Genomic DNA, 20,407 nt, shown 5'->3' with positions numbered 1-20,407 from the left:
AATTGAAAGAAGAAAACCCAATCTTTTCTCTTCTCTTCCCTTCAGATGATCTTGTCCTGGAGGACTTCAATGAGGAGGAGGAGTCTGCTAATTGTATGAGTATCAGAATGGAGCGGGTGGGAGTGCTTGAATAGCCATTTGAGCCGGAGACTCAATCTTTTGTCTTTTTGTTTGGTTTTCTAGGCTGAGAGAGAACAACTACTCCAACAATAATAGAACTTGGTTACCCAGTGGCAGTAGATTCAGGACAGACTGCTTTGCACAATGCATCTTTATGTTGCGGGATTCCCTTCGAGATGTCGGGAGTGCCACCGGCTTCGCTTAAGAATTACGCCAATTAATGGAAGATAGGTCTGTCGATAGACAGGTGAGCTCTGGGGAGCCCGGTGAAGGATTGCAGGTATCCCTCTGAGGGAATGGATGCTGAGGAAAAACAGAAGAAAGAACAGGGAAAGGCGGAGAGGACTTGCCCCAGCTTGTGGCCCATTTTATCCTCCGATGCCAATCTCTGGAAAAAAGATACTTTCCCCCTGCTTAGTTGCCTATGTGCCGTGAGCGTCTGGAGTTGCTTCTTGTGAATGGGTTGGTTGGTGGGTTGGGTATTTTTCGATCTCCCCTTTATGATACTAGTTGGAAAGAAAGTCACTTCTGCTGTATTAGATTGACTGGCCTGGATCATGTGACGTTCTTTCTTTCTTTCTTTCATGACAGGCTAGAACTACTGATGGATGGGCTAACAGTCCAAATTCCAAAACAGCCATCCCAGTTCCTAGAGGAAAGGTCTCTCTCTCTCTCTCTCTCTCTCTCTCTCTCTCTCTCTCTCTCTCATTTTATTGAACGTAAGTACAAATAGCTGGCTCTTTCTTTCAGGTTTGAGGTCATTCAGTAATAAGTCTTCCCCAATGCAAACTCTTTTGAGGGTTACAATTTTATGTTTTGTTTCCCCCAGTGTTATAGTAGTGTTGCTTGTCAAAGTGAAAGTGGCCCTCATATGGAAACCCTGACACCTTCCGTGCACACGTAAGAACAGGATCACTGGTTCGTGTTCCCATATGGAAGTGTACACAAACATTGAATGCAGCTCTAAACCAGCCAGGATCCACCAAGCCAAGTGTCGTCATATACATTGGCCCACCCGGCCTCAATGAACCTCCTGTCTTGGCTGCTGTCTTTGACTCAGCAGATCCCCATTTCTGTCATCCTGATTCCATCCCTTCGGTCTTGTGTTCCAGACAGCAATCGTGTGTAGGATCTGTAAAGCTTTTGCTCAAATTCCAAGCACAGTGGTCTCACCCTACAGACACCCTTCAGGTTACTCCTGAAATGGGAAACATGTTCTTTGGCTCTAATTTCGTTTTCTGACATTAGAAACCGGATAGATCCAATTTGGAAGTATTTATTTTTTATAATTTATTCTATTTCTATACCGCCCTTCCAAAAATGGCTCAGGGAGGTTTAAACAGAGAAATAATAAATCAATAAGATGGATCCCTGTCCCCAAAGGGCTCGCAATCTAAGAAGAAACATAAGACAGACACCAGCAACTGTCACTGGAGATACTGTGCTGGGGGTGGATAGGGCCAGTTACTCTCCCCCGCTAAATAAAGAGAATCACCAAGTTAAAGGTACCTCTTTGCCAAGTTAGCAGGAGAAGCTATATTACTTCTAATGTGAAAAAGGTACATGATACAGAAACCCAATATTGATGCAAAGCAAAGAATTCATGGGATGGCAAAATCGTTTTTATTATGAACATTTTGCCTTTCCATTATCAAAATGATGTGGTCGCTAAGAGTTGACACCGACTTGACAGCACTCCATCCATCAATCACATGCGTGCCACAAAGAAGCAGTTCTTTTCTGCCCGCATTGCTTCTGCAAGCTCACGTTCAGCAGAGTTGTCTCGGGTTGTGAAAGGGTTAGTACATGACCCTCCTCCCTTGAATGAGTATTTGGATCCATCAGTTACCCACTTTGACATTTTAAAGAGATGTTTGCAGATAAAAACTCTCTTCATCCAATGGAACTAGACTCTACATGTAGTGCAGAGCCTACTGTGGAGGTGTCCGGCAGCTCCTCTTGCACAGTGAAATTGGATCATTTTCCATTTGTGAGCACGGAGGATGTGGACATGCTGCTTGGGAGACTTCACTTGACAACCTGTTTTCTTGATCCTTGCCCAACATGGCTTATACCATCTAGCAAGGAGGTGATGGGATTAGGTCTTGGAAGCATCATTAATGCTTCTCTGAGGAAGGGCAGGATGCCTCCTTGCCTCAGGAAGGCCATGATTAGACCACTGTTGAAGAAACCTGCATTGGATCCCATTCTAGGCCTGTCTCCAACCTCCCATGGTAGGGCAAGGGGATTGAGAGGGTAGTGCCATCTCAGCTCCAGGAGTCTTGGAAGAAGGAGATGATCTGGGCCCATTTCAAAATGGCTTCCGGGTGGGCTATGGGGTTGAGAAGGACTTGGTTGGCCTGTTGGGTGATCTCCAATTGGGAATTGACAGGGGGAGTGTGAGCCTGTGGATCCTTGTGGATGTCTCAGCCGATCCTTTTGATATCAGTGGATCATGGCACCTCCTGGAGCGCCTGAAGGGGTAGGGAGAGGGGTAGGGAGTGAGAGGCACCACTTTGCGGTGGCTCCACTCCTACTTCTCATATAGGTCCCAGATGCTGTTGCTTGGAGATTGTTGCTCTTCCAAAGGAGAGCTATTGTATGGGGTTGCACAGGGCTCCATTCTATCTCCAATGCTTTTTAATATCTACATGGAACGGTGCGGGGAAATCGTCTGGGATTTGGAGCAGGGTGTTATCCATATACTGACACCCAAACCTCTTTCTCCATCTCAACTTCATTAGGTAATGGCCTAACTTCCCGAAAGACTTACCTGGAGTCCGTGATGAGCCGGATGAGGGAGAACAAACTGAGGCTGAATCCAAGGAAGACAAAGGTACTCATGTTGGGAAGTTGGGACATAGGAAGTAGCTTAGATCTGCCTGTTTTGGATGGAGTTACACTCTCCCAGAAAGAGCCCGTATGTAGTCTGGGAGTACTTCTGGACCCAAGCCTCTTCCTGGGCTCTCAGGTTGAGGCAGTGGCCAGGAGGGCTTTCTATCAGCTTAGGCTGATACGCCAGCTACGTCCATTCCTGGAGATAGACCAGCTGGAAACAGTGGCGCATATGCTAGTGACATTCTGCACTAGTGCCATGCACTGTACTTTGGGCAGTTTTTGTCTGTAGTATGCCGAATGTATGTAGAATACAGCAGCCAGGCTGGTCTCTGGGGCTTGGGCCCAAGATATTAAAGGAAATGCTACCTTCTTCATGAACCCTGCTGCTGCCTATTCAGATCATCTGGGGAGGTTTGGTTGCAGTTGCCACTGGTTCAGCTGGTGCTGACCCAAAACCGAGCCTTTTCTAGGGTTCCCCAGGACTTTGGAATGTGCATCCTAACTAAATCAAGTGTTTCTATATTTCTTTCTATTCTCAGCATTTTTCACCAACTACGAATGAAAAGATTCCTCAGCCAATGCACACACTACACTGTGCTGCCAATAGAGTGTGGCCCGTGAAGCTCGTCACTCCCACCCTGATATCTCTACTGCCTAAAGTCCACAAAAAAGTCTCGGTCATCAGCTCTGATTCCAAAAAAGCTGACTTGGGTATCTACAAACCTTAAGTCTGCACAGTGACTTCCAGGCCAAGACAGGGATCATTACCATCCCAACATAGACTCGAGAGACCGCTCCACTCCCAACAAGGGAGACCCCAGAGAAGTCACACCAAGATCACCCTCCGATCCTGAAGGTGACATCGACAAAGCACATATGGAGCATGATACCATCAACACTAGCTGGTCTTCTCAAGACCGGCCGCCTCCGGACTGAAAAGAGTCTCCTGCATGATACCAATGATCTAGAAGAGACCCTAAGTGATACCAACGCTCTCCGGGCCACAGGGAATCCCCTCATCATCTGTACTCTCCAAAACACTATCCCATAGGATTCGGCATATTGCTACTGAGAACCTCGACACTGAGACTACTCTCCATCTGATCATGCCTGATCGTTCCACTAACTTCTTCGACGACAGATCTGGCATTGGTGATAGAGGACGCTATCTTCACCCTTGCTCTTGGGCTCCACATCGAAACCAATATCCGGGGAGATTGGACCATCCAGACGCTCGGTCCCGATCACATTCTCCTCAGCACTGCCGGTCTTGTTCTCAGTCAAGAGATCAAAGAACTCAACCACCTAAGCAGCCGGACCTTGACCCTCTACCACCAAATTCCTGAACTGAAGAATCCGCCTCAGAGGAAGATGCTGAAACAGCTCTGGACATCGCATGGGGTTCCACACCTTCAGATCCAATTGGAGATCCCAGGCCTCTGTCTCCCTCGGAGTACCTGAAGCTCTTTCAGCACCTGGAGCCAAGAAAGGGAGGGCTAAACTGAATAGCATGCCCTACCATTTTTGAAAAATGCTGGAACCCAACTTGCCCTCATACATACAAAAAAGGATATTCCCAAAGAGGTGTTAATTCTCTTGGAAGGGTCAATCATGTGGAGCTTTGACTGCCAGAGGATGGATGGCAGAAGAATCTTGTTCAGAGCTGTGTAGTTATTGGGACCATTTTCAGCATTTTTAAGTGCCAAAATGTCTTCAGAATCCGCTTACAGAATTCAGCTTCTTGAGTCTCAGCTTTCTGTCCCTCTTTGAAACAAAAAGCCAATGTCTAGGCACTGTGATTTTAGAAAGGTACGCAAATGGTTCTTAAGAGGATGTTGATACTGTTGAAGGACCCCTGGACCTTGAATGCTGAAGGACCCTGCTAACGGGGCAAAGAGGCACCTTTTTAACATGGTGATTCTCTTCATTTAGCAGGGGGAGAGTAACTGGCCCTATCCACCCCCAGCACAGCACCTCCAGTGACTCTTAGGTTTCTTTTTAGATTGTCAGCCCTTTGGGGACAGGGATCCATCTCATTTATATATGATTTCTCTATGTAAACCTCTTTGGAAACATTTGTTGAAAGTGGTATAGAAATATTTGTTGTTGTTGTTGTTGATTTCCAGTGTCCAGAGGCCACAACTTCATGGCTGTGTACCCTTCCCTTTCCATTCCTATAGTCAACAGAAGCACAATAGTTTTGTTCAAAGTGAGAGAAATAATGGGAAGTGGTTTAATTTGCACCAGTTATCCCATCGCAGAACTCAACCTTGCCTGTGGCAGAATTTAGGTTGTCGGTGCACACACAGAATTGAGGCTGACAGCACACACAGTGCTGTCTGCATGCAGTTCTTCCAAATAACAGCATCATAAGAAGTTGTGCTCCAGTTCATGGCAAGGCTTTTTTAAAAACTGCATTGCGTTAACCCTCCTCCCCTTTATGTTACATAGGTCCCTGTTTCCCAAATCCACACTCTGTTGGACCGAGTTCATACAACTCAGGGTACGTGTACCGTGTGAAGCCCTCCAGTACATCAAAGCCAACCATGCAAGATACCTGTGAAGGCATGAGACTGCAAGACCTCACTACCCAATGTACAGCCCAATGGGATCTGGCCCATCGATGAAAGGGAAGACGTCATTCAACTCTACTGACCCGTCTATAAGACACAACAACCTCGAACAGGGATGTCCAACTCAGGGTCCGTGGGCTGGATCTATCCTGTGGCGCTCCACTGTCCAGCAGCCGAGCAGGTCCAGCTGATTCCTGCCGTGAGTGCCGCCACATTCCCTGTCTTCCCTCTCGCCAGCACCGCTGCAGCGACCGCTGAGCAGGGGCCAGGAAGTCCATCACCAGCATGGCCAAGAAGCGCCCCTTATCCAGCCCTTCTTTCCCCCATCAGGAAGTCATGGCCAGAAGAGGTTTTCCCTTTTGAGATGCTTTCTTCATTTTGCCCAACAGAGCCAAGAAAGGATGTATTAATTGCGGGATTTTGTTTTCAGTATCATACAAAAATTGGTGTCTTTCACATTTTGACACCAAGCAAGGACAATAAACGATTTTCATGTTTTATTTTTCTTTCATGTGTACTGTTTATTGTAAACCTCCCAGAGACATACGTTTCGGGTGGTACATAAATACGTTCAATAAAATCAATCAATCGATACTGGAACTCTGATCCTGGAATCTTATTTTCTCTCTCTCGGAGTAGTTCTTCAAACTGGCCATCATGCAAGCACATCGCTTGGAGCTTGTGCAGGCAAGGCATCAGCCCGGGCACTGCTGCCTCCGCTCCTTCCATAAAGAGCAACTTTCAACACATTGAACGGGTGGGGAGCGGGCCGTGCCCTTCCTTCCAGCCGCCCTGATTGATCGGGAAAGGAAGGATTGAGACTCATCAGCACAGGAAGTACAGAAGAGTCAGATCAGGGGTCATAGAGTAGAGGCAGGTAGAATAGTGGAGGGAGACCCCCACTCACGGCTTCTACTCCCAATGCCCCTAGCGGTCCGCAGATACAGGATCCATGGATAACTGGGTTTGAATTCAACCTGAGGACAACTTCAGCCATGCCCTTTTAATTCCACAATGCTCCCATGATATCTGTAAAGAAGATCCAAAGCAGGCCCAGGGAATGAATGAAGGGGTTTCCTTTCATATCACCATCTCTGGGAGGGCTATAAAGGGTTGTGTTTTACAGGCAAGCCCTGTTCTCCATGGATCCTCCTCCTTCATGGCCAGGAGGCATCTTGTTGCTGGCCCTAAGAGACTCAAAAATCTCCTGAGCATCCTGGAAAGGGTGCCAGACAAGGAGATATCAGGGAGGGTCTTAACTCTCTGTAAAACAGACCAGGGGGCAATACATGTTGGATGGTTTCAATCTCCCTCTAACCACAAGGGCAGATTCTATCTTCCCTAGGTATACTCTTTATTCTCTAAGCCTGCACAGCCGACGGGAGCAGGTCATACCTTGCTCTAAAGGAAGCTCTCAGATAGCACGGGTTCTCTAGACCGAATGGAGAATTGCACAGAAAAAGCAAGAGTGTGTTGCTGTGTTGAAGAATTTGTGGCTTTGGAGATGACAAACTTGGTCCGGGGGTGACCAGCTCCTGCCACATTCATCCTGAACTCTATCTTCAGCGAGGTGCGGTGAAGCATTGGCTGCTAGGTGCCATCCACCAGAGTGAGAAGCACAGAGACTTGCATAGACCAGCATGCCTACCAGGGGGAGGAGAAAGGTGTGTGGGTCTGCTGGCCCTCCCCTCCGCTCTGCTCTTTGGCAGCACAGGCTTGCACATGGGCTTCTTGCATGTAACTGCGGATGGCACTTGCACAAAACCATTCATGGTCTTCTCTTTCATCTCCCTGACGCACCTCAAGGCTGTCAGGCAGATCAAGGAGAGGGACAGTACACACTTCTTTGCTTGTAACAACAGTTTCTAACTGAAGTTGAGGATTCCAGTATAAAAGGATCTCTTCCTTGGGATTCTCGCTACTGAGTTCTGCATGGTGTCAAGACATGCTGCTCTCTGCTGGATTGACACCTCTTCCTGATCCGTCTGTTGTTTCTCATGTGGTAACAAATGTGGTCACATCTTCAAGAGAAGTGTAGTTTTGTTTTCCACAGCAGAGCTGATAATAGCAACTTCCTTACAGTACGTTCAATTTCAAAAGGAGCACGGAAGTCTCCTGAGCAGAGACAAATGAAGAGCTTTATCTCTCCCTCCCTCCCTCCCTCCCTCCCTCTCGTAATGTCAAATACATCTCATGGACAGCATCAAAACTTCCATATGGCCTAGAAAGCTGGGCTTTGGAATATGTTGAAGACAATCTAACTAGCAGAAAAAACCCACAGTAGGATGTTGGTGCACTTGTTCCCAGGGTCGGTGCCAGACTCTTTTGCGCCCTAGGCAAACACATTGACACTCGACACTCCGCAACCCCCTGAGGTCTGGGGTCTGCACTCTGCTGCCTAGTTGGCCTAACGGTAGCACCAGCCCTGCTTGTTCCTCACAAGGGGGACACAGAACTGTAAGGCACTTGCATCTTGACCTGGAACATGCTGAAGGTGCCTCCGATTAGAACACTCTTTGAAAGTGAAGATCCTTTTGACATGTAATCCTGAACCTGAGACAAGGAAACCCTCCAACAGAGGCCAGGCTGCTTGCTTCTCGCCAGTGATGATGAGAACTTGCTGCATCACTCTGTGTGAACAAGCCAAAGGTATGAGCAGGGACTGACTGATGTTGAATACATGTTGTGGAGGAGGTGCCGACTGCTTTGGCTGCTAGCCCAACCAGAGTGGTCTTGCTTGGAGATCGGTCTCACCATGCCCCCAATCCCCCTTAGCAATGCGAGTCTCCAGTTGTGATGGTTTAGTTCCCGAAGGAACCAGCAGCCTCACCACCCAAGGGCCGGTGAGCATGGTGGCAGCCTGGTGTGGGATCACTTCAAGTTGTGCCTTAGTGACCATAGACATGCTGTCTGCACCTACTGGGTAGCAGGTACTGGGTAGTACTGGGTAGTAGGTACTGTCTGCACCTACATGGGTCAGCAGGGGAAAGGACCCCAAGCGTCTTGGGACGATGGTGGTGGTGCTGCACCTGCGACCCCTTTCACCTGGGGTTCCATTCTCCTGCTGGCAGCAATGGGTCTGGTGTGCCCTCGGCTAGCAGCAGCAGCTGCTGCTGCTCCCAAGCCTCCAGGATTCGAAGGGCACTGGCAATAGGGGGCTCCCACCACACAGGCCCTGCTAGGGCCCATAGCTAGCCTCAATGTACAGCCTGGGACACACCCTGGCTACGGGACCCTGCTGCTCCCATGGCGCTCTTGTGGAGAATCGCCACAAGATAGCCGGCCATTTCCACCGGGGTGAAAAGGCTCAGTGCATGCTGAAGGAGAGGCAGCTTGATCTGGACCTACCTGAACACCTGATCCCTCAGGAGATTCCTACCCAGTGGAACTCTGACCTTCTTCTGCGCGATGGTTTGGTTGGGGGGTTTTCTGCTCCATGCTGTGCCTCAGGAGAGGCACGGAGGTTTGATTCTGTAATGTCCTTTTCTCTGCACTGAGTGTAATGCTTTTCTCTTGTCAGTATAACAACCTGGTTTTGCTGGATCTCAGCTTGACAAAAGCAGTACTCGGCTTCCTTCCTTCCTTCCTTCCTTCCTTCCTGCCTGCCTGCCTGCCTGCCTGCCTGCCTACCTTCCTAGAGCTCTGGTTTGGTAGACTGTGTGTGAGATGGTGTTGTGGAGAGAAAGGGACAGTGGCAGCTCAGCTCTATGTGTCTAATATTTCTTGGTGATTGCCGTGATGAGCTCTCTATCTAGGGTTCCCTTTGAGGACGATCAGGAAGCTACAGCGGGTCCAGAATGAAGCAGCTCGCCTTCCCATGGGTGCCAGAAAATATGATGGGTAACACCTCTCCTGCAGTCATTGCACTGGTTGCCTATTGGCTTCCGAGTTCAATTTAAGGTCCTGGTTCTGACCTTGAAAGCCTTGCAGGGCTTGGCGCCTGTCTACCTACAGACCCGCCTCTCCCTTTCCAGTTACATCCCTTCCGGTTAGATCGTCTCAGATGGCCCTTTCGTCGGTCCCTGATTTCCGAGTGGTTCGGGGCTCTAGGACCTCGGAAAGGGCCTTTTCGGTTGCTGCCCCACTTCTTTGGAACACTCTTCCCCTTCAGATCCGTCTAGCCTCTTCCTTACTGATCTTCAAATCTCTATTGAAGACTTTTCTTTTTCACCAGACTTTTGCCCTGTACTTTAAATATTTGTTTTTTGTTGATTACTTGAGTTTTTAATTTAGAACGTGATTTTTAATGTTGCCTTGTTTGCATGTTTTTGTGCACTGCCCGGAGTCTTCAGAGTGGGCGGTAGATTAAATGTTTCAAAAAAATAAAAAAAAACTGGCTTCTGGGGGCACCAGAGCGGGTTGAGCATGATGGGTACTACCCACCACCCAACCCACAGAGCAATTGGGAAATCAGGTGGTTTTTAATGATTTCTTTTTAATTGTGTCAGGGTCATTTCAGTCCATTGCCCTACTGAGCCAGATAAAATTACTTCTGGTGAGAGCTAGTCTCTCAGTTGGTTTTCTGGGAGGACTAGTCTTCCCATTGGTCAGCCTTTTCCTTCCCAATGTCAGCAAGGTGCCAGCTCTGCCAATTAATCTAATAGCAGCAGTCCTGCACGTGGCCGTGTCCAGAGTCAACCAGCTGGACCCAGGGACGCAGGGATATACTTATTGAGCTTTTTTCCTCCTGCGCCACAAACTCCTGCTGCTTCCACTCCCGGGCTACTTGTCTCATTTGAGACCACTTCAGAATCTTTTCTATGTAAGGATGCCCCAGTTTTGCTTTGTCATCATATGTTCTATGACGAAGGGAGAATTCAGTGTCAACTGAAAATCTCCTGGTTGGCCCCAACTGGAACCCGAAGCAAAGCCCTGTAGTGGTAACCAGTTCAGAAGATGGCGTTCCATAATTCCATCATTGGTTTCATTCAGAAAGACTGGCATGATGCTTTCTTCTCAAGTCAAGTCCCATGGTTGTCTTTTTCTAGAGTTACATGGCAAACTAAAGAGTTTGGATATTAACCTGTAGGAAATGTAACTAAACTGGTTCAAGGTGTTTGAACTGCTTACCAAAACACTTTGGAAAGTGAATCTTTGAGCCCACACTGAACGGGAGAGTTCCAAAAGAATGACCAAGTTTGAAATGGTGTGACTCCCTGCACAGGTGGTTTCTTACTTTTCTGAGATTTAATGTATAAGCTCTTCTTCCAGGTTAATTGTGAGCACCCTTTCCCACTTCCATATGTCCTGGTGGTTTCTTGGCCCAACTGGAATCAAACACAATACCATGATAAGCATGAGTGCTTTTTCAATGTTGCATTCTCAAGACCGGTTGTCACTCATACACTCATGTCTGATCTTTTCTCCCCCCCCCCCAGAACGAGAACATTGAGGCGCTCCAGAGGATGATCAGGGCTTTGCTGGAGGAGGCCCCCTCTGTCTGGAACTGAATCAGCATCTTGAAGGTAAGAGCAATGAAAGCCCCATTCAGACAGTTGGTAGTACATGTGTGCAGGTGTCTGAACATTGGTACGTGATTCTGTGTGCATGACTGTAGTTGCTTCGTTTTAAAAGTGAACCTGGGCACGGGCCCCTCACAAGCCTGGTCCAGCTAGGAAGTGTCATGTAGTGCCTGAAAACAGGACTGCCTAATGGTTACATGGTTTCCATTCACCCCTGAGCTCGTTCATGGTTCTTCTCTGCAACTTTGCCAGCTCTAACATAATCTGGCTGAGCTGGGCTGACCAGAACTGCACCCCATATGTCAAAGGTCTCTGCCCCAAAGCGTTGGGGCAGCTGTCTCGACCCAATTCCTCAGCCAGAAGGAGGACGGTGCACCACCTGGAAGCCTATTGGGCTACCTGTATTGCTGCCCCTCCTTCTGTTCTGCACTCCTTCCTTGCCCCATTGGCCCCCTCTCCTGCCAATGTTTGCTTAAGGGTCGCATTCTCACCTTCTCCCTGCTAGGTTGTGAAGCGTCTGCCTTTGCTGTAGGCAGATCTTTAAATCCTCCACCACCAGTGACTCTAGCAAGGGTAAGGCACCCAGAGGGAGGTTCTGGTGACTAACCAATCGTATTGAGCCCACTCCAGCGCCACCTCCAACTCCCTCAGGGGGCACCCCAGCCGTCTCCGGAGTCACCATCGGTGATGAGGTGCCCCAGGCTCCTGGGGAATGTTTGGGACTGGGGCTGACTCTTTGGGGAAGGTGAGCCAGCTGGTGCTTGGGAGCCCGGAAGCCAGCCTGAATTCCAACAAAGGGAATTCCCCTTGGTTAATTCCTCATGGGAAATCAAGTCCTGAATCCTCCCTCCCTTCCCATTCTTCTTTCCTTCCAGGTCTGACAACTGTCCTGGAGGAAGTGGAGAGAGCTGAGGTAGGGAACCATTGAGTAGAGGGCCTTCCTCCACAGAGCTCAAGACATCTGTGTGAGAGGCATTTCTTCCATCCGGGATCTGGGAGCACCCACTCTCTGCTCGGATCCTTTTCCCAGTTCTGCAGTCTCCCAGAGAAGCAGTAGTTGCAGAATATTCCATGGAGCGGGTGGTGTCCCCAGAAAGGACTTGAATGCAGCCCACCAAGTAAGGGTGCCCGCTCCATTTCCAGGAAGGCACAAAGAGTCCTTCCATCACTAACAGTTCAGTGCTTCTAATTTTCAGGTCATCTTCAGCTGGATCCAGTTTTTGTCCGCCATAATTGAGGATGTTAAAGACGTCAGGTCGCTGGGTGGTCAACTCCTGTCCTATGATGAGGCCGAGGCCGTGGAAGCCGTACTGGTGAGTGAGATGCAGCAGAGAATGAAAGGGAATGCCCTAGTGTGGGCTCAGTCCAAAGTGTGTGTTTTGGGGGTGGAGCTATCCCAAGGATGTTGGGGCAGCTGTCTCGACCCAATTCCTCAGCCAGAAGGAGGACGGTGCACCACCTGGAAGCCTATTCGGCAACCTGTATTGCTGCCCTCCTTCTGTTCTGCACTCCTTCACTGCCCCATTGGCCCCCTCTCCTGCCAAAGTCTGCTTAAGGGTCGCTTTCTCACTTTCTCCCTGCTCTCTTCTAGGCTGCGAAGAGTCTGCCGTTGCTGCAGGCGGCTGTTTAAGACCTCCCCCACCAGTGACTCCGCCAAGGGCAAGCCCCCCAGAGGGAGGTTCTTTAAACGGAAACACCGCGTTGAGCCTACTCCAGCACCACCTCCAACTCCCACAGGGGGCTCCCCGGCAGTATCCAGAGTCACCATCGATGAGAAGGTGCCCCAGGTTGGGACTGGGGCTGACTCTTTGGGGAAGGTGAGAGAGCTAGTGCTTGGGAACCTGGCAGACTTGTGGGTCCGAATGAAAAGGCCTTTGGTGAGCAGTCGCATCCCTTTGGGAGATGCTAATCTCTCATTATTCATATAGGCTGGCTGACTTGGGCTGTAACCTAGAACTGGTAGCACGCCTTAATTCCAAGAAAGGGAATCCCCATTTTTAAATTCCAAATGGGAATCAAACTCCTTAAACCCACCCACCCCTGACTCTTCTTCCCTTCCAGATCTGACAACTGGAGTGGAGAAAACGGAAAGAGCTGAGGTAGGGATCCATTCAGAAAAGGGCCTTCCTCCCTAGAGCCCAGGACATTTCTCTGAGAGGCATTTGCCCCATACGGGATCTGGAAGCACCCACTCTCTGCTCTGATCCCTTTCCCACTTCTGCATTCTCCCTGAGAGGCAGAAGCCGAATATTCCATGGAGGGGGTGGGGTCCCCAGAAAGGACCTGAGAGCAGCCCACCAAGTAAGGGTGCCCGCTAAATTTCCAGGAAGGAATGGAGAGTCCTTCCATCACTAACAGTTCAGTGCTTTTAATATTCAGGTCATCCTCTGCTGGGCTGAATTCTTGACGTCCGTTATTGACGGTATTAAGGATGCCAAGTCCTGTGAAAGTGAGATGCTGTCGTATGAAAAAGACAAGGCTGTGGACGCCGTACTGGAGAGTGAGATGTGGCAGAGAATGGAAGAGGATGACCAAGCGCAGGCTCAGTCAAAACCTGACTGCCAAAAGTGTGTGTTTGAGGCTGGTGCTATTCCAATGAAGTCCATGGGTACTGACCAACTCTCTTCTGCTCTTTGATCTCTGCCAGGAAATTATGGAGGACTGTCTGTGGCAGGACTCCCAAGTGGGCATGTCACAAACTCTCAACCCCTCTCAGAGGGGTAAAAATGGTTCTTGCAGGCAAAGACCTTGCAGCAAAACTGTGAGGTCTGGAAGCCATGCTTGCCTTCTGCTTGGGGAACCCCAAGGCAAAAAGTGACCCATTAGACCCTCCTCCATTTGTTCAATATGTAGAAGTCCCTCCTTACCTAAATCAATTAACATCAGAATATTACGTCTTTTCTCTTCTCTTCTCTTCTCTTCTCTTCTCTTCTCTTCTCTTCTCCTCTCTTCTCTTCTCTTCAGATGGCCTTGTCTTCGAGGACTTCCATGAAAAGGAGGAGTTTGTCTGATCGCCCATTTGCTTCCTTTTCTTTTTAATGCTCCTAAAGCTAGGAGAATAGCTGCCTGGAAGTATTATATGTTTTTAAGAATACATATCATACAATATCATATCATATTACATGATTGATTTTAACAATGACTTTGAAATGGTTCTGTATTGTATTTTGTATTTCCTTCACCCCTCCCCCCTTTTTGATCTGTTATGATTTTATTTTTTGTTTGTTTTATCTTAATAAGTACAGTTTATTGTTCTTATTCTTATTTGCATTCTTATTCTTACTATTAGTGAGACTGCTATATATCTTGAATTTCTGCCCAGACATTTACGAAGCGACATAACAGCTGGGGGAAGCACTGTGCCTTGTAGAGGTGCACCAGGCAGAAATTCATCTGGGGCATCTCTAGGAAGTTGATTGGGGAAGCTGCAGTTCTGGAATGTCTGCCTTAGGAGCCCATGCAAGTTTTTTGGGGGGGAGGTGGTTAGTTTAGCAAGAAGCCAAGGGTGGAGAGAAGCTCCGAGCAGCATGGAGGGTTGTTTCCATGGAGAAAACCATACCATCATTTCTGAGTTCCTCTTTTCTTCTCGTCTCCCTTGGAGCGTTTGTGCCCACAGACTCCCAAGCTCACCTCTTGGCTGAGGGAGACGCTGCTACACTGCTACAGGTCCATGCAAATGCCTCTTGCTTGGAAGCACTCACTCAGACAATTGGCTTGGATCACTCCAGAGGAGCCCACTTGAGGTTTGCCGCCAATGAGGTTTGCTGAGCACAGGATCCTGGGAGCAAGCTGCACCTTCCAATCGAGTGCCCGGAAAGCACAGCCTTGGCAAGGCCTGGCAAGCTTACAAACCAACACTGACTCCCTCCAATACAGCCAAATATGAAATGTGATTCCATCCAAGTGATTAAAAAGTCCTGCCAAGTATGAAATGCCATTTGTGCAGGAACAAGGCCTTGACCTCCTCTTGTGCTCTTCACATTTCTCTTTTGAATGCGTATTTGCTTCCTTCCTGTGCTCTGTAATAAGAAGCTGGCAGGGATCAAGAGTTCACAGCTCCCATTTGACAGTTTGTTCTGGTTGGGGAAAGAGTCCTGCTGTTTGGTTTTTGGAGGGAGGAGAGGGTTGGATTGGATTGGTTTGGTGTTTTTTTTTAATGGGGGGAGCTCACATTTATTTTGATTGGTTGGTTTGGTTTTTTTTTCCAAATTCAATTTTTATTATTTTTAACAATATTAATATGTCATTGATTATGAATAGACAAAGTGGACTTCCCGCACACATCTCTTCGTGAATCATCAGCTATAAAGTTTACCCTTGCTATAATAATAGTTCAAAACATAAATTTAAATCCTTACAAACACAGCTAATCTACCCAACCTGCAGGTTTTTTTACTAAATTTCGAACCATACTGTAAAGTCCATAGTAGAAAAATAGTTCTTTAGATACAACAAGAATGGTTTCCAACCTTCTTTGAAGCTTTCCAAATTTTGGTCTCTTATTAATGTTCTAAGTTTTGCCATCTCCGCATATTCCAAAAATTTTATCAGCCAATCTTCTTTTGAAGGCACTTCATTACTCTTCCATTTCTGTGCATATATAATTCTAGCCGCCGTCGAAGCGTACATAAAAAGCGTTGAATTAGTTGTAGAAATTGCACCTTCTATTATTCCCAGCAGGAAGGATTCTGGCCTCTTAGGAAATGTCATTTTAAATATTTTCTTTAACTCATTATATATCATCTCCCAATATGCTTTAGCCTTCCCACAGCTCCACCACATAGGAAAAAAAGTGCCTTCAGACTGTCCACACTTCCAACATTTGTTTGATACATTTTTATACATTAATGCCAATTTTTGGGGTGTCAGATACCATCTATACATCATTTTGTAATAATTTTCTTTTAAAGCATAACATGCAGTCAATTTTAAATTGGTTAGTTTCGGAAAATTGGAGGGGGGGAAGAGAATAAAAGGAGGCTCGCCTGCAGCAGAAAGTTAGTGAAAGCTGGAGGAAGAGTTTAAAGTTGGCGCTAAAGCTGGAATTAGAGCTGATTAGGAGTAAGACCCTGAGGCTATTCACATGATAGTCCTGGGATGCGGAGGGCGGGCAGTGGGGTAGGCAGAGTCCAACTCATCTTTCCCCCAGATGATTCTTCTGCTTTTCTTCAGGTATACTACCATGCGCTCACATGATCCTCACTGCTCCCAGCAGTGTGGATCTTTGGAGGCTGGGATGACACATCCCAACCTTTGGATATCCCACAATGCATAGTGTGTCGAGCGTGGTGCATTGGGGGATAGGAACATATGAAGCTGCCAGTCAGACCATTGGTCCATCTAGCTCAGTATTGCCTACAGAGACTGGCAGCAGCTTCTCCAAGGTTGCAGGCAGGAATCTCTCTCAGTCCTATCTTGGAGATGCTGCCAGGGAGGGAACCTGGAACCTCGATGCTCTTCCCAGAGCGGCTCCATCCCCTGATGGGGAATCTCTTACAGTGCTCACACGTCTAATCTCCCATTCAAATGAAACCAAGGCAGACACTGCTCAGCTAAGGGGGGAAGACACGCTTGCTACCACAAGACCAGCTCTCCTCCTCTCCTCTGAGACGGGCGCTCTAGGCACCCATCTCTGTGTGCACTCAGGCAACAAGCAGCCCAAGCACCCATCTGATCCCAGTGCCAGGGTAAAGGGCACGCTCGCACCCTAAACTTTGTCTAAAGGCCAGGCTTCAAAGTGGGGTTAGGTGGGCCAGCAGCACCGTGATCCATAGGGATGCCTGCGCTGCAGACGAGCAGCCTGGGTTAAATTGCTTCTGGGAACCGTCTTCCTGAGAAACATAGCTAGAACAGTGAAGAGGGAAGCAGACGCAGGAGAGAACTGGCCCCCACCCCCACCCCGATCATTTAGGAGCAGAGAGCTGGAAATCACGGAGCTGGAATTGCATCTGCTTTGCTCGCAGAAGGTCCCAGGTTTGATCCCTGTCGTCTCCTAAATCTGCTTCCTTGCAATTTCAACCCATGGAATTTCTAATCCAATTTCTAATCCAGTCCTCGGGGGCAACAGAGAAAAGCTGCCTGTGACCTTGGAGAGCTGCTTCCAGTCAGAATAGACAATATTGTGCCAGAAAGTTCTGAGCCAGGCGGACCCAGGGTCTGACTTGGTATAAGGCAACTTCCTATGTTTCTACTGGGGGCAGGACCAGAGTTGTGAAGGCCTGGAAGGATGGTCTTCAAATACCCAGAAGATCATGGAAGGAGGAGGGAGGAGTTCAAGAGATGCATCATGACATTTCACAACAGAAACGGAAGAGGAGCAATGTGATATCCATTGTGAAGCACTAAAAAGGACTGTAGAAATGATAAATTCTGAGTGTGTTTTCTCTTACGCAAACTACCTGCCTTCCCTTGGCACATTATAGTTGCTGCACAAGGGTGTGGTCTGGTTTCGTTGCACATCTCGACTGTATGCTAGAACACTAACTCATCATTCTAAGGTCAGGGGTCCTCATATTTGGGTCTCCAGATGATACTGAACTACAACATCCCTGGCCACCATGGCCTTATAGAAGAAGGAACAGACTGGTTCTCTGTTGCTCCTTAGGGCTGGGCAACTAGAATCCATGGGTTGAAATGGCAAGGAAGCAGATTTAGGCTAGGCATTAGGAAGAATTTCTTAATTGTAAGAGCTGTTCGACAGCGAAACAGTCTCCCTCATGCAGTGGTAGGCTTTCCTTTGCTGGAGGTTTTCAAACAGAGGCTGGACAGGCATCTGTCAGAGCTGCTGTAGCAGTTTCCTGCACGGAGTAGGGGACTGAAGAACTCTAAGGTACCTTCCAACTCTGACATTCTATGATCCTGTGATTCCATGGGAGTTGTACATAGGAACATAGGAAGCTGTCTTATACCAAGCCGGACCATTGGTCTGCTTAGCTCACTATTGTCTATACGTGTTGGAGATGGAGTTCCAGTGCATCGACCTTTTGCACCAACTAACCTAATGGCAACTAGGGGCATTGGGATCAGAGGGAGCTAGTCAGGTTCTCCTCACCTGTCCCTGCTTGCCTCTACTCTATGAGCCCTGCTTTGACTCCTCAGGTACCTCCTGTGGTGAGTCAATCTTCTTTGTTTCCTCCTAGAGAGATGATGGAGACATATCCCCCTCTCTCTCCCTGATTGATTGATTGATTAAGTGCTGTCAAGTCTGTGTCGACTCTTAGCGACCACATATATAGATTCTCTCCAGGATGATCTGTCTTCAACTTGGCCTTTAAGGTCTCTCAGTGGTGCATCCATTGCTGTCGTGATCAGGTCCATCCACCTTGCTGCTGGCCATTTTCTTCTCTTGCCTTCAGCTTTCCCCAGCATTATGGACTTCTCAAGGGAGCTGGGTTTTCGCATAATGTGTCCAAAGTATGATAGTTTGAGCCTGGTCATTTGTGCCTTGAGTGAAAATTCTGGATTGGTTTGTTCTGTGATCCATTTGTTTATTTTCCTGGCTGTCCATGGTATCCTCAAAAGTCTTCTCCAGCACCAAAGTTCAAAAGTGTCAATACTTTTTCTATCTTGCTTCTTAAAAATCCAGCTTTTGCATCCACAGAGTGTCACGGGGAAAACAATTGTCCAAACTATTCTAATCTCTGTAGGTATAGACACTTCATGGCATCTAAATATCTTTCCCAAGGCCTTTATTACAACTCTGCAAAGTGCTAGTTGAATAGATGATGATGATGATGATGATGATGATGCTTAGTACCGCAAGACCAGCTCTCCTTCTCAAACAACTTGTGGGAATCCAAATTTAAGAAGAATTTAAGAACGCTCCTGCCTTGGACGCTCTCTGCCCCGAAGCTTCCCACGTGGCCAGTTTGGTGCATTAGCATCATTTTCAGAATTGTGGACCGCCTCCCCCTATTCAGATTGCAAGTAAGATTTCATTCATTCATTCATTCATTCATTCATTCATTTGATTTTTATACCACCCTTTCAAAAATGGCTCAGGGTGGTTTACACAGAGGAATAATAAATAACTAAATAAGATGGATCCCTGTCCCCGAAGGGCTAACACTCTAAAAAGAAACATAAGATAGACACCAGCAAAAGTCACTGGAGGGATGCTGTGCTGGGGATGGATAGGGCCAGTTACTCTCCCCCTGCTAAATAAAGAGAATCACCACGTTAAAAGGTGCCTCTTTGCCTAGTTAGCAGGGTATTGCTCATGCTCTTCCCCAGGAAAAAAACCACACATTTATTCTATGCAGAAACCACATGCTTTTTTAAAAACAAAAACAAGTTTTACCACAAGCAAGCATTGTGTAAGACTATGTGTACGAAAAATCCTATGATATTTATTTAGACTGCCTTCCTGGCTTCCTAATGTCCACCACCCTCTTGCCATTTTAAGCAAATCCAGACTCACAGTTCCATCAAAAATGTCCAGGTTTTCAGTTTTAAATATTTCCCCCCTCCGTTTCAAAACACTTAGGACTTCACTGTTAATATAGGAACTTAGGAACATCAGAAGCTGCTCTATATTGAGTCAGGCCCTTGGTCCATCTAGCTCAGTATTGTCCACACAGACTGGCAGCAGCTTTTCCAAGTTTACAGGCAAGGGTTTCATATGCATTCGTAGTTTGTTGGTTCAATAAAAAAATCTTGTCCTAAAAAATAAAATAAAAATTTTTGTCCTAAAATCTTGTCCTAAAAATAAAAAAAAAAATCTTGTCCTGGCTTGGAGATGCTGCCAGGGAGGGAATATGGAACCTTCTGCATGCAGTTTTCAAACATTATTCCCTAAAGGAGCATTTTATTGTCCCTTGGACTGTGTTAGGGATGGGGCTGTATTTCAGTGGTAGAGTATCTGCTTAAAGATGCTGAAGGTCCCAGGTTCAATCCCTGGCATCTACAGGGAGAGCTGGGGAAAACTCTTGCCTGAAACTCTGGAGTGCCACTGCCAGACAGAACAGACAATATTGAGATAGATTGGGGTTCCCAACAGGGGGTACAAGTACCCCTAGGGGTACTTCAAAGGCTATCGGAAGAGCCAGCGTGGTGTAGTGGTTAGAGTGCTGGACTAGGACCGGGGAGACTTGAGTTCAAATCCCCATTCAGCCATGATACTAGCTGGGTGACTCTGGGCCAGTCGCTTCTCCCTCAGCCTAACCTACTTCACAGGGTTGTTGTGAAGAGAAACTTAAGTATGTAGTAAACTGCTTTGGGCTCCTTGGAGGAAGAGCAGGATATAAATGTTAATAATAATAATAATAATAATAATAATAATAATAATAATAATATCATCATTATTATTAATTATTAAAAATAATAATAATTATTATTATTACAAGACAGGTCTCACCAGAGGAGCCAGACAAAGAGTGCCTCTCCCATCAACAATATGGTGAGACGTAACTTTAA

General features: G+C 47.3%; 1 protein-coding gene across 2 annotated transcripts in view; it reads right to left on the bottom strand.

Annotated features, from left to right (window-relative positions):
- Nucleotides 1-20,407, bottom strand: part of LOC128332911 (uncharacterized) — a 192,658-nt gene that overhangs the window by 36,142 nt on the left and 136,109 nt on the right. The window lies entirely within an intron of this gene.

Source organism: Hemicordylus capensis, chromosome 7 (genome assembly GCF_027244095.1).
Source record: "Hemicordylus capensis ecotype Gifberg chromosome 7, rHemCap1.1.pri, whole genome shotgun sequence".
Classification (NCBI taxonomy): Eukaryota; Metazoa; Chordata; class Lepidosauria; order Squamata; family Cordylidae; genus Hemicordylus; species Hemicordylus capensis.
Note: the sequence above shows the minus strand (reverse complement) of the source record. Positions and strands in the feature narration are given on the sequence as shown.